The sequence below is a fragment of the Etheostoma cragini genome, chromosome 8 (assembly GCF_013103735.1).
Source record: "Etheostoma cragini isolate CJK2018 chromosome 8, CSU_Ecrag_1.0, whole genome shotgun sequence".
Taxonomy (NCBI): domain Eukaryota; kingdom Metazoa; phylum Chordata; class Actinopteri; order Perciformes; family Percidae; genus Etheostoma; species Etheostoma cragini.
In genome coordinates this window covers 24,833,069-24,846,566 of record NC_048414.1, presented here as the reverse complement: position 1 = coordinate 24,846,566, position 13,498 = coordinate 24,833,069, and the positions used below count along the sequence as shown (strand labels likewise).

The window sequence follows — 13,498 nt, the reverse complement described above, 5'->3', positions numbered from 1 at the left end:
CCCCCCCCCCCCCCCCCCCAACCGCTCAGGGTGCTGGTTTGGCTGGCAGCCCACTCACTCTGACATCTCTCTATTAGTGCATGTATAGATCCTGAGCATGTGTGTGTAGTTCAGGACTGTGTGTGATAACTTACAGAGTGTAATTTCCCCATTGGGGATCAATAAACAGATTAATATTAAATTAAAATGTTTTTCAGTAAATGTAAGGGTGAATATCAACATATGTCAGGTGAGCCAGAGAGTGGACTGCTTGGTGGGGGGGTGACTTTATTTAATATTGTACTTGTTGTTTTCTTTTATCAGGTTGCAAATGTTTCAATAAAACAAGTACCTTCCTGAGATCATTTTGCAGAACCAGCCTAGCTGAGTCCAGATTTTAACGGCGTCCAAAATTGGTCTATTGGTTTAATAATGCAAACAAGCCAGTGTTTTTTTTCTCTTATCCTAGAATGTATGTGTGAAGGAGCCGGAAATTACGCCACAGCGCTCTAGAGATACTGTAGGTCTGGCAATGCAAGACTATGACACAACCAATAGATCTGTGTTTCATATATTAATTTTTATATCATGGAATGACTCTCAACGAATATTTTCAATGACTGTAGTGTAGGTACAGTTTACTGTTATACAGGAACAGGACATACAATTGGCCATCTTCTACAGTCGCTGGGGTGTTGGGCTCCTGGTTTTCAGTTTAGCTGTGTTCACTGTAAAACCTCATCATAAAAAAAAAAATCTTTCAACTTCCTGTATTCCATAACAACAATGAACATCACCCTGTTTAACAAGTGTCAGTCTACATTAACTTGAACAACCTTAGGCTTCTGAAGTCTCCTATGAGTATCAGTCAATGACTTACTTTTTTCTGGTACATTTAGCCAGTTTACAACCAGTAACTTATAATTTATAGGCCTATAGGTCTATAGGTTCCTTACTGTAATCTTTTCCATAGACCTCCGTTTGTTCCAAAGTAAAAACAGAAATGACCCATGTGCTTATTTGGTAAGAACTCCAAAACATGAACTATTTGGCTTACAAATGCTAAATTACAGCCAATTTATAATATTGTATTTTACTCCATCTCATCCCAAACTTCCAGCTTTGTTGGTCTGTATGTTCATACTGTATCCCATAGTGACTGTTACCGGTTTGTTAAAAAATACCAACAGTATAATTTGTTTTTGACTTCTTTGATTGTTACCCCCTTATTTCTTAACTTCACATCTTGCTCCCTTGTCAATACCTGTACAGGTACACTGTCAATTTAGAAAAATGACACTGTACATTGCAGACCATATTCTAAATATTACCCTTTACTATTACTTCTGCTACTTTATTAATACTACCTACCACCACTACTACTATTACTTTACAAATACTACTATGCTGCTATACTAAAACTCTAAACCTACTAGTACTTCTACAGTTGTTAGTATTGCTACTGTTATTACTGATGCAACTAGGCAGAAGGAAAGAAATTAGTGCTACTATTATCGCTACTAGAACCTTAACTACCACTGTTATTAATATTAATACTATTCGTATGGATACTACTGCTCCACATCTACCTTAGTGGGTGGCAGTGGCTCAGTCTGTTGTGCCAGTTCACATGGCACTGCCAAGGTGCCCTTAAGCAAGAACCCCCAACTGCTAAGGGCGCAATTAATGGGCCACCCACTCACTCTGACATCCCTCCAATTTGTGCACACATAGGTCCTATTTCTGCATGTGTGTGTATTTTGGGCCTTTGTGTAATCAAAAAAATGAATATCAAATGTAATTTCCCTTTTGAGATAATTAAAAGTATCTTCTTCCTCGTCTTCTTCTACTATCTCTAGGACGCACATATTATCACATAAAGTGCATTGTCAGTGTATCATAGTGTATCTGGCTTTTTTCCCTTAAAGTGAAAGAACTTACAGTTGAACACCACCTGCCCATCTATTCTCCCCTCCTTCATCTTCATCTGCTCTCGCCCCTCCTCCCATTAGCCCCTCGGGGGCTCCCTTCTTCCCCTCTCTTTGGGTTATTAGCTTTAATTAAAGGCCAGCCTGGGTTTTGCCAGTGCGTGGGACCAGTTGAAACGGAGGAACAATTCTGTCCTTTCATTCATGAAATTACCTCCTGCCCTTCTGCCCCACCCCTCCCTCCCCACACCTGACCAGGCCAACACAGGAGAGACAGACTGATAGTTATATTAATACACTCAGGTCTGTGGGACAGATTTATCTGCCTCTCTGACTGGATGTATAGATTTACATCCTGGCACTGAATCACACTTGTATTCACAGATCTGCACTCTGCATGGGAGATCCAGGAGAAACGGTCTATGTGACATTCAGGTCCTGTCAGAAAGGGTAATTTTGTAAAATAGGCGTTTTGGGAAGCATACAAAAGCTTTTCTTTCTCTTTGTGTTGTCAGCATCGTCATGGACAACAACCAGAAATTCCTCTCCCCCCTCCAGCTGGTCTCACTGGTTTTAACAGACAACATCACATCACTCCATATCTACAGTTGCTTCACATCACTTCACTGACGTGTTATGATTTTACTGATCACTTTTAAAACTTTTCACGATCTATCTCTTGGCTATATCACCAGTCTATATTCACAACGTTCCATTTCAGGGATTGCTCCGTTGCCACCGTAAATTCCGCCAGATGTAGAATTATTTTCAACTGGATGTTCGTTACCTTGTATTATGTACTTGTATGATGTATGATGTACTTATAAAATGGCTTACAACATGTATGTATATTATATGCTGTTACGTTTTCCCTTTCTTCTTCTTTTTATGCAACCTTTTCTGGTTTTAGTGAATTCTATATTGTATTCTCAATGTATGTTATGTTGTTTTATTTGTGGTCCTTGTTTAAAAGAAATTTGGATACCTGATAGTTGCTATAAAGCTCTACACAAATACATGTTGATTGATTTATTGATTGTACTGTAGACTTGCCTTTAAGTGATGTCATCTTTTTATGGTCTTCTTACCCTATCTGTTAATTACATTTTATCTGTTCATTGTCATTTTTACTTTCCTTTAAAAGGTGTCCCATCTCCTATTTTCAGTTACAGTGATATATGCATATTGATTTGTACGTGCTTCACATGATTTCATGAACTTTGTAAACTATTGTATTTAAAGCTGCTTTACAAATAAAGCTTTAAGGTTCTTTAGAATAATCTCACAACCATGACTTTCCAATGACATCCCTAATTTCTTTAAAATCTTAATAATCTCCTCTTTGTTTTGTATTTTCTATCCTGGTACTGACTAATTATTATGGTGATATTTGTATTATAGCAAATTATGCTGTGGCAGTCTCTTTCCAGATAAGTGCATCAGTTAAATCTATTGATGACAAATTTGATAATAAAGTAAAATGTCGATGGCACATGTCCAAGACATGTGCCATCGTTAAAAAATGGTTTACCTAAATTACAAATTTAGTTAGATAAAATCATTGTTTTTTATTTGCAGAGCTTTTGAAATATCTGTATCTGAGATTTCTGTTGAGGGATGAGGAATTTCATTTGTGTCGCTCAACACACTGAAAAATGGTATTAAACAGTTAGAAGCACACTTGTTTTCCAAAGCAGTGTCCCTGTTAGACTGGATAATCTACACAACTCACTCAAAAGTACTGATGATACTTTTGGTAGAAGAAGTGCCACAAAGTCCAATTTTGCACTGACTATAGTTTCGGGCTATGTATGTGAAAGGGCAACAGAAAAAGAGCTTCTGCTGAATATGTGATCAATGGTGGATTAAACCAGCAGGCTGGGGCAGCGTGGTATTAATGTCCCGGGGCCACAGGCCAGATAACAAGCAGACAGGAACATGGACTGTTTGATTAGAGGGCCACAGAACCAGAGGCGGTTGTTGCTGTCCGGGAGCTGGGATCAGTCACAGAAATAAGGGGGGTTAGATGTCATTAGCTCCAAGGTAGACCGGCTTTGCCAGACCCTTATCCACAGCACTTTGCAGAAGGGTATCCACTCAGCAGATTGGAGGAAATCATATTCTGGTTCATTGTCTTTAAACCAATCACAATTGTCTTGGGCGGTGCTAAGCGCCAGACAAAGCAGTAGTGCCTCTGTAAAATAGCCTCTGGAAGGAACTTGTTTTGGTGGAACGTGTACACTCAAAAGTTGTTTTAGTCACGCGACAGAAAACTCTGATTGGACAGATAGTCTAGCTAGCTGTCTGGATTTACCCTGCAGAGATCTGAGGAACAGTTAGCCAGTCTTCATAAAACCACCGGAGTTTAGAATTACAAAACAAAGAAAGCAGAAGATATAAGGACATCCAAAAACAGAAGACATGCAGCAGAATTTCCAGCAGAAAGAGAGAAATCCTGGAAGTGGAACATCGTGGATATAGATTAGCCCCAAGGTTACATCTGCTGGGCTTTCCTGACTGCATCAACTTGGTGTTTTATGGGATAAATGTACACTGTAAATAATGGCTGGGAAATCTTCAGTTATTTACTTTAGATTTCATAGTAACACTACTGTATATGATATTCACAGTAGAATGCTGTAAAGTTTACATTACAACCTTGTTGAGATGACAAAATCACAATAGTCTAAGTATTACAGTTGAAATCACAGTAGTCAAAGCATTACTGTAAAAAAATTCCCAATATAGCCAGTATAGTGCTGTACAGAGTAAAGTACTGTATTTTTACTTTTTTATCTTATGTTGCGTTTAACTATTTTGTATTTAACAGTAAATACATAAAATACTGTAAATGGATGTACGGAACCTTTACTGTAAAAATAATTCACAGTAACTTGCTGGACAATGATTGCCAGGAAGTTACTGTAAATTCTACGTTAAATTTGTTACAGTGTAGGATGTTGTAATATTACTGGTATGAAATAAAAAGCGAAAACCTTCCATGGCATTATTTGTGTTAAATGTAGTGACCACCTTTAGTATCCAATAAAAGTGAGCTAAATTAAAGGTTTATCATTCATAAGATGTCTGAATGATTCAATAGTGGTAGATAAAGCTGTCTAGAGGCACAAGTCAGCCTGTTCAGAAAAGATGCATTTTTTTTTATCAGAGTGGGAGTAAAAGTAGTTGCCCATCATCTAAGGACACGTTTCTACTTGAACAGAAATCCACAGAAATCGAACCCTATGATGTGACACATCAGCAAGATTGTGAAAGATTAAAAGGTATAACAAAAAATACAAGCCATCACCTTATAATCTTCAATATGAATTCAATCCCTCTGGAGAAAAAAGTCACATTTCTGAAATGCGGTGAAAAATGACATATATGACGTGTCCTTCTCCTCGCAGAAATTGTAGTAGGTAAAACCTTAAGCTCTGGCTTTATATTTCACCCACATAACATATTAGAAATTATTCTGTAGTGATGCTGGTCACATTCACCTAGCCTGTGTACGTGTGGTTCAAGTCTACGTCCAAAACCACATTAGTATCCATGTTTGCTAGAGAAGCTGTCCAGGGTCCCCAAGTCATCCTTTTTACAAACAGTCAGAGATGCAGATAATTCCAAATGTCCAAACTAAGAACATTACGTAAATATGCAGGTAAAAACAAGAAAGGTCATTCCCAAACTAATCAGCATATCCATGTTCATCCAGATCCCATTAACTAAATCAGTAGTAATATTCTCAGTTGAAGCCGAGGAGTGGCAGTGCCACATGGGAGGGATTTCTTGCATCTAGGCCATCTGACTCAATGGGCTGGGAGTCCAGGTGAGGAGGTGGGGAGGTGGGGAGGTGTTACAAAGGGATGGTTTTGGCTTCGGGATAGGGACTTTTACCCAACTGAGGGAGACGAAAGAAGGGAGGGGAACATGTTTGAGGGAAAAAACTGTTGGGTTGAGCAAGAGAAGGACTGAGGGAAGTTAGAAAATAAGACATGAAGGAAACAGAGATGAAGTACTGGACAGTAACATGCATTCATTAGGTATATCACTATTAATTCACAGTAAAGTACATGTTCAGCAAAGGGTCGGATATGGCAAAGTGTGGGGCGAGGTTCAAGAGGTAGACCTGCTTTAGAGGCAGGTTCTTGGTGTCCTCCCCTAGGAAAATATGAGTGTCAAAGACTTAATTTCCTCCATTCTTTATGCACCAATTTACGGTAGAAATACCTTTATTTAGCCTGTCCAAAGAAAAACAATGCCAATGACAATTCAAATGCATATCAGAAATATAATGGAAAGAATGTTGTTATGTGCCATTGTGCATTTTTAGGTGGGTACATGGAAATCCTGGACCTTTCTTAGTGAATACCTACGTTTCACATAGACTACACCACTTACAACAAGCTGTTGTTCGGTCAGTCTAAAAAGAACACACTTCAGACAGTAGTTTTTCACTTGATAGCACTTGGTACTGCCAGGCTCAATTTACGCACCCTAGTCTTCCTGGGATATATGCTGTGCTTCATTCTAGTATTACATGGACAGAATAACTTTTTTGGTTGCATACTCATGAAATTTAAACCTCCATTAATGACATTTTTGGCCACTTGGGGGCAGCTGAACAAGCTTCCTAATTTACACATCCAGCAGAGGCATGTGTTTGTTTTGTCCCCCTTGTGATGTTGAAAAAAATATCGGTCTCTATTGCAACTAAATGCTCCACTATGTTCACCAGCTAGTCTCTAACTGTTAATGTTTGGGGCTGAGCAGGTTGTGCACAGCTTACTTAACCATATTTCATTGGAGTGAAAACATACATAATCAGTTAGCTAAACTTCAATTGTGCCTTCAGGATATTGAAACCTGGATGACCTGTAATTTTCTACTGTTAAAGAGAAAGAGATAGTTACTCTGGATGGTATCACCCTGGCCTTCAGCACTACTGTGAGGATTCTTGGAGTTATCTTTGATTAGGACATGTCCTTTAATTCTCAGATAAAGCAAATTTCAAGGACTGCCTTTTTTCACCTACGTAATATTGCAAAAATCAGGAATATCCTGTCTAAAAATTATGCAGAAAAATTAGTCCATGCATTTGTTACTTCTAGGCTGGATTACTGCAATTCTCAATTATCAGGCTGCTCGAAAAAGTCCGTAAAGACTCTTCAGCTGATTCAGAATGCTGCAGCACGTGTTCTGACAGGAACCAGGAAAAGAGACCACATCTCTCCTGTTTTAGCTTCTCTGCATTGGCTTCCTGTAAAATCCAGAATACAATTTAAAAATCCTTCTTCTCACCTACAATGCTCTTCATGGTCAGGCACCGTCTTATCTTAAAGAGCTCATAGTACCTTACTACCCCACCAGAGCACTGCACTCCCAGAATGTAGGGTTACTTGTGGTTCCTTGAGTCTCTAAAAGTACAATGGGCCAGAGTGTTCAGCTATCAGGCTTCTCTCCTGTGGAACCAGGTTCCAGTTTGGGTTCAGGAGGCAGACACCGTCTCCACATTTAAGAGTAGGATTAAGACTTTCCTCTTTGATAAAGCTTATAGTTAGGGCTGGCTCAGGAAAGTCCTGAACCATCCATTAGTTACGCCGCTATGGGCCTAGACTGCTGGGGGACTTCACATGATTCCCTGAGCACCTCTTAAATTGAATTGAAAATAGTTAGGGAGTGAGGAGTCGCAGCGTCCGCCTAATCCGGCCCACATGCTTCTCGTCATAGTTGTCTGATTTATCTATTATATAATTAATAATATAATAAAACTAGAGGGAGGCAGGGCATACAGCCCAATCCGGTTGGGGAGAGTTCTAGCCTGACCAGGCTCCTCTCTTTACCTTGTCTCTCTTAGTTATGCTGTAATTTTTGTTTTGTTATCGCCACTCTTCATTACAACCCCAACCGGCCCGTCAGACACCGCCTACCAAGAGCCTGGGTCTGACCGAGGTTTCTGCCTAAAAGGAAGTTTTTCCTCGCCACTGTCGCACTGTTGCTTGCTCTGGAGGAGACTACTAGAACTGTTGGGTCCTTGTGAATTCTGGAGTGTGATCTATCTGTATAGTGTCTTGAGATAACTCTTGTTATGAATTGATACTAATTAAATAATTCTAACTATTCAATAATTGAATTGAATTGATTTGAATTGAATTACTAGTTTTAGACAGCTGGGGACTTCATTGGACACACTGAGCTTATTTCTCCTCTATCTTTCTATCTTTCTATCTTCCCATTTTGTGTGCAGCCATGTCCCAGAAATGCTTGTTACTAACCTAGCTCTGGGGATTCTTTCCCCAGTGTCCTTATGTTCTTTTTCCCCCAGCATGTTTTCTCAGCTCAGGGAGGCTCCAAAATCATGGTAGCAGCTGTCGCTATGGTCCTGTTACACGTTCCGTTCTGCAATGCCATGTCACATCCTGCTACGATCTGCGGTGCCCAGCTACGTCCTGCTGTGCCTTGTAATGCTGCACAGTGCCCTGCTATGCTACAAACTGCTACAAAGAACTACAAACTACTATTTTGGGGGGACTGTTATTGCCACTCTTCATTCAGACCCCAACCGGTTGTCAGACACCGCCTACCAAGAGCCTGAGTCTGTCCGAGGTTTCTTCGAAAAGGGGAGTTTTTCCTTGCCAATGTCGCACAGTGTCGCTCGCTCTGGAGGAAACTACTAGAACTGTTGGGTCCTTGTAAATTCTGGAGTATGGTCTAGACCTGCTCTATCTGTAAAGTGTCTTGAGATAACTCTTGTTATGAATTGATACTATAAATAAAATTGAATTGAATTGAATACTTTACACTGTGCCATTTTGTATTCATGTCCCCAAAATTCAATTCACCATTTTCACATATTCCCCTATGTAGTTGTCTGGTGTCCGTTATGTTGTGTTATACACTGTGATGTAGTTTTTTTTTTTTTTATATACATCTTTACTTGGGTTTTTCTGGTTGTTACCTTGATATTTTGTTTTAAACTTGTTAGAGTTTAGAGTTTTTTTATCCTGCATGTGTCATGTACTGTTTTAATATTTTCTGATTTAATGATGTTTTGGACTCCAGGAAAACTAGCTGGACATCTAGGCGTTAGCTAATGGGGATCCTTTTAATAATCTAAACTAACTTTGAATTCCACATTGGGAAGGCAGTATTGGAGGTCAGACCGCAAAAAGGGAGGGAGAGATGACAGGCAAAACAAAGAAGGAGTGAGGAAATGTGGTTAGTGAGCAATCAAGTAGGGAACTATGGTATCTGAGCGCCCAGGTGGTCACCCGGGACAACTGCTTGAACAACACTGAATGTGTGATAAATTACAGCTATTAACCTGCCAGCTCCCCACAGACTCACTTCCTGTAAGTGTTAGCCATGAAGACATCATCAGTAAGATGGGTCAAGATCAAAGCTGAGCAGGGCTGCAAACACAAACAATTTTTAATATGAAACATGGATAAACCTTGTGCTTGTTATGAGGGAATACATTACCTGTGTAATAAAATGTTTGGGTTTTCTGAGTAGTTTGCCATTAGAGGGCTCTCTCAGTGCCTCCTCTCAGATTTCTCCAGGGAGTGTAGCACAAAATCCTCTTCTGCACACCTCATTACATACTGAAGGAAGGGGTGTTCCTGGGTTCAATCTAATAAAGTACACACAGCTGAAGAGATGTGTGGATGGAATTTGAAAGCTGTCATGGGATGACTCACAGCAAACTATTCAACAAAAATAATGCCTGTATTGTATTTCAGGTTTGTTTGATGCCAATTTGTTGTACGCTAACTGCTATGGAAAATGGCCCAATGTAACCTCACGCACTATTCATATTTCTTTATTATATGTGAGAAATAGCTCAGCTCTGTTTAACAATCTTTTAACATGTAATCCAGAGTTCACTACCTTTAAAAACCTGATATGGACAATGCCAAAATAGTTTGTCTTCTAATCTGAGCAGACTATTTTGACAACTACTGGCCATGAAATAAACTGCATTATTGATATTCATCAAAAGATGAATCCTTTCTAGTAGTAACATCAACATCTAAGGACAATTTCTTTACTTGAACAGAAATCTAACCTCATGAAATGAAACATCATCAAGAATGTGAAAGATGAAAAAAAACAAAAACATTAGCCATCCCTTTATAATCATCAGTATGAATAGAATCCCTCTGGAAAAAAGAGTCACGTTTCTGAAGTACACATGGCAAAAAGACATAACTGATGTATCCTCCTCCTCGCAGAAATCGTAGTACAGTATGTAAAAACTGAAGCTGTGGCTTTAAATATTAACCCCGTAACATATCAGGATCCTTAATTCAGTATCCATGTTTGCTAGAATAGCTGTCCGGGGTCACCAAGTCATCCTTTTTACAAACAACCCAAGATGCAGATATTTCCAAATGTCCAAACTAAGAACATTAGGTAAATTTGCAGGTGAGAAAAAAAGGTGAAGAATCAGTCCAACTAATTTGGGACACTTTATGACCTCCTCTAGCGCCACCCTCGCACCCACCACTTGTTAGAACGTAAGAATAGAAGCTTTTTTAGCATGTTGCTCGTTACCGGGGCTTTTTCTTTTGGAACAAAACTTACACTGGCTTGTTGGACCTTCGCCAACATGAAGAACAGAATAGAGCACTTTGTCTTCTGATTGGCTTGAATTTGGAGTTATGATTCTGTCCACCTGAGACACCTGAGTCTGACATTTAACCCACCAGTACTCTTCTTTTACCTCTGTTTTAGCTCTGTTTTGCTTCTGGGTCTGAGAGCAAAGCCATTGCGGAAGCGCCTTCAACCTGCGATTATGTATTTATGGTCTAAATTGCTAGCTTCAAGCTCTAATACAACATGATGTTCATCTTGTAAATTATGGTCGTACTTATTTTAAAAGTAAAGATAAAGCACGGACTGCTTTAGAGGCTTGGCTACATGCCTAACTGTCAATCAGAATGGAGGCTTAGCATTGCTAACCATGGCATTGTAAACAAAATGCGTGACAAAATAGATCTGAACTTGTTTTTGGGTGTGAGTGATTCTCTCGCTGTGTGTTTTCACTTCAACAAAGATGATTGGAACATTTTGGTCACCTAAAATGTCTTATTCAGTATTATTTCCAACAAGGTAGCTAGCTAACGCTAGCGTTGTAACTTGAGGGAAAGTCTACGCTTTTTCTGTACTGCCGTATATTACAATTAATAGCGCCAGTTCCCACAAATCCGCATTTACCCAGTGGTAAAACTCAACTGGTTGACTTGCTCAGAACGGTTGAAAATTTGCAATTTTCCCTCTTTAGCGTTTAGCTTAGCACAACGCCATTGCAACCATAAACAACAGACTTGGCAGTATCATCTACCCCAGCTCCACCCTCATCATCTCCAACCCTTTCTCATCAGAAATCGTCATGTGCGGTTTAAAGAAAACAAGATGGCAACGTCTAAATTGCCACACTCAAGGCTTTAAAATGACAGTCCACAAATCAAAGGGTGACCCAGGAAAGCTACTCTTAAGTTTGTTAACATTAGCTAACATTAGCCACCACAAGCTACTAGTCATACCTGACTAAGGCTGCTAAGGCTGCAGCATTAAAATCCCTGTGTGTTAAAATTAGTAAGGGTGCGTTTAGTGGTTGTGAATTAAACTTCATATTTGTAACATGAAGACTATGTTATTTCTTCCATCAAAAGTTAAATACTATTGCTTTAATCTAGTTTCTAGTGGTTTATTTTCTTGTGATACCCATCAACTTATCACTTAAACACCTTTTTGACTGAGTGTTTTGTGGATCTACTTCACCTGAAGTCTCACAAGTAGCCTGTCAATACCAGCAGGCTTTGGGTGAAAAGGCAACCAGACCAGGCAGGTCCAGCATGGCAGTGATGCCATGGAAAATCAAATACGCCAGCGTTTTCTTTAGAGACGACAGAATTCTTCAAACAGCCGCTCAAAGGCGTCCCTGTCAATTGTTTCCTAACGGTCGCTGTCTGCCTCCACAGAGGGAAAAAGCAGCGTGTGGAAATGACAGAAGGTAACACAAACGCAGTGATACTGTAGCCTAAATACATAGGCAGTAAGCAAAAACACAGCTATTACTAAGTATTACTTCCCCCAGCAATTAAAGCAGAAATGCAGCAGTTCTAAAATATATTTAGTCCTGGTAAAGTTGACCAACTCACTGACACACAGGCAACCACTCAGTGTCAGGCTGAAAAAATATTTTCTCTACCACACATTGCAAACACATTCACCAAACAAGCCAGAACACACTCAAGTCATTGTCTTGCATTTTCGTCCTAGGCTTTAATGTTGCTTTTTCCACATTTTCTCAAACTTTCCATTCAGTTTCTGTCCTTCTTGAACAGGTTTGATCTCACTTGTACATGCTTTCATTCATTCTTAGTTTTTTTCCCCAAACCTTTACATCATGCAAAACCTGAAGCATTAGTCCAAACCAATAGCTAATCTAATCAAATCTTCTAATTCTAAACCCAAATTGAAATGCTAAACTAGCTCTTGATAGAAGTGAGGACCACCAAAAGACAGGTTTGTTTTATCCTAATCTACTGGGGTAATTTACATCAAAAGGACATAGTTTGTTTGTGCAAAACACATTATTAAAACCCTTACCTTCCTGATCCAGTGGACCCTCCGTCTTTGTCTCCCCCTAAGGACTCCCCCCAGATCTCGGTCCGTCTGGTCCGTCCGTTGAGCTAGGACGTCCAGCCCTCTCCTCAGCACAGCACTCTCCTTGTTCTGTACCCCTCCTTCCACTAGCTCACACTACATCTTTATTCCAGCTTGCTCGCTTAAGTCAGGAGATCCCACATCCAAAAATACAGCAGGCTGTTTACACCCCCACCACCCTCCTCCACTTCTCTGAGCCAGCCTCCCCGCTGCCTGCTCCTCCTCCTCCACCACCACCTCCCTCTATCACCCAGGACTGTCCCAGGGCATGAAGCCCCCCAGCTGAGATTGTGATAGAAGGTGCTCAGCCAGCAGCTGATGCTGGTGTAGTCATACGTCTGCAGATTACAGGTTGGGAGCAGTAGCTAGTCTGGTCTCTGCCCCTGATGCTCTCCATCCTGGCTCCTGATTTCCATCATAAGCATGGGACCAAAGTGATGTCAAAAGTGAAGGTGAAGATCCCGGGCCAAACTGAGGAGCTTGATCTCAGCCTAGCGCGGAAGTGTGATTTCTTCTCTGCCACCTGCAACGAATAATCCCTAGGTTTTCTCACTCACCCCCCCTTCCTTTGTCCTATGCTGCAGTATCAACCTCGTCTCTGCATCCCGTTTGCAGCAGAGCCCAATCCTTCTCCTCCTCTGTCACACTGTACAACTTGGCAGGCAGACCGACACTGCTGAGTTTCTCCTCCACAGCTATCTCCCCTCTCTGTCTCCTTTACCAACCCCCTCCCCTCCCTGGACAACCCGGCTAGCTCTCTATCTCTCTGCAATGCAGCCAGCAACCTCCAACAAGCATGGGGACTGTTTGACCAGAGCCCCCTCTTCTTTCCACCTCTCCGCCTGACTCAAAGCATCCTTTATTGGCTTATTTATCTACCCTCCCTGCCTTTTCTCTCCTGCTTGAGGCTGAGC

The 13,498-nt window shown here is 40.5% G+C and overlaps 1 protein-coding gene across 1 annotated transcript in view; it reads right to left on the bottom strand.

Moving 5' to 3' along the window:
- The window catches only part of has3 (hyaluronan synthase 3), a 22,062-nt gene extending 8,777 nt beyond the window's left edge, over nucleotides 1-13,285 (bottom strand). The window contains exon 1 of the mRNA XM_034878377.1: nucleotides 12,528-13,285. The gene's annotated coding sequence lies outside the window, so the exon portion shown is untranslated. The remainder of the gene's footprint in view (nucleotides 1-12,527) is intronic.
- Between the last annotated feature and the right edge of the window lie 213 nt (nucleotides 13,286-13,498).